A 1,266-nucleotide genomic window follows, 5' to 3' on the forward strand; every position below is an offset into this window, starting at 1 on the left:
TATATCTCACAAAAAAACTGTGATAAGGGAATTTTCATGCGACTGGGATCTTAGTATTTGCAAAATAGCTTTTCTTTCTTTTTTCAACCATTTGTGAAATTTATCTCTATCTCTTTTACCTGTATGTATGTGAGGTTTCTGTACCTCCACCATCCCTTTCAGTCTTTTTTAAGGAGGCAACACCATCAATACTTTCATTGTTTTTCAATAAATCTGTTATTAAAATAGTGCATGTAAGGGGTGTTTACTTGTTATCTTTGCGTGTCATTTTTACATGTACATCATAAACCCCTATGAGCTGTTGCTCACACTTTTTATTCCACCTCCTTCCTTCGCTTCATCACTGAATACAATGCGGTTGTTTATTCTTGGCCCATTTCAAATCCTCATTTTTTTCTTGTGATCAATGTGAGTTCTTAATGCGGGTGAAGAAGAGAAAGGGGTTGAAACCGACCCACCGTTACTATGCCCCTGATCCACCTCTGCCCCATATTATCTTGCAGTTTTTCTGTAATTTGAGAAATACACCAATCTACAGAATGTGATACAGAAAACATTTCTGACGGTGGTGAGCAAAAAAATTTTTTTTTGTATTCCAAATGCTGAATTGTAAAGGGTTTGTGACACTGATCACAGCCCTCTTGGGTATTTCCACTCAGATTTCAGGGAAATCCCCCAAAGTTTATATTAATAATGTACATCTAATCCCAACATTATGCTCCGAAAGACACCCTGCCTTAGATCTTGGCAGATTGTTGTCTATGATGTGAAAGGGTTAGGTAAAGTATTTAGTAATTAGGGGTTTGTACCTGCACAAAATTTTAAGGAACTATGAAGGGGTTTTGGATAGCATGAAGAGTACATTTAATTTTTTTTTAACTGCAGCATAAAAACTAAACTTTTTAGCATCTTTCTAGGCACAATTGGGAGGTGTGTGCGCTGCTTTACAATTGTGAGCCAAATTTGTACAAACTAGCAGTGTTTAGTGTTTACTAAAGATAGTCTGTATGAATAGCAGCTACTTTGCCTAGATCATTATATCAAATTACTCCTGAGTGCTGCCGGCCCAGTTTGGGCATGATTAGGTCGTAGCATTGGCATAAAGCTACAGCCGAAGGACGACAGTGTTTCCTGTTCTCCTTTGATAGTCAAACAACTTTACTGCAAACATGAATAAAAAAGATGTTATAACAACTAGATTATAATTTTCTTGCTTTATATAGAAATTGACTGAAAAAAGTTCATAATTTTGAATGTTTTTTTTTG

Source organism: Cyprinodon variegatus, unplaced genomic scaffold, assembly GCF_000732505.1.
Source record: "Cyprinodon variegatus isolate N-32 unplaced genomic scaffold, C_variegatus-1.0 Scaffold323, whole genome shotgun sequence".
In the NCBI taxonomy this organism is placed as follows: domain Eukaryota; kingdom Metazoa; phylum Chordata; class Actinopteri; order Cyprinodontiformes; family Cyprinodontidae; genus Cyprinodon; species Cyprinodon variegatus.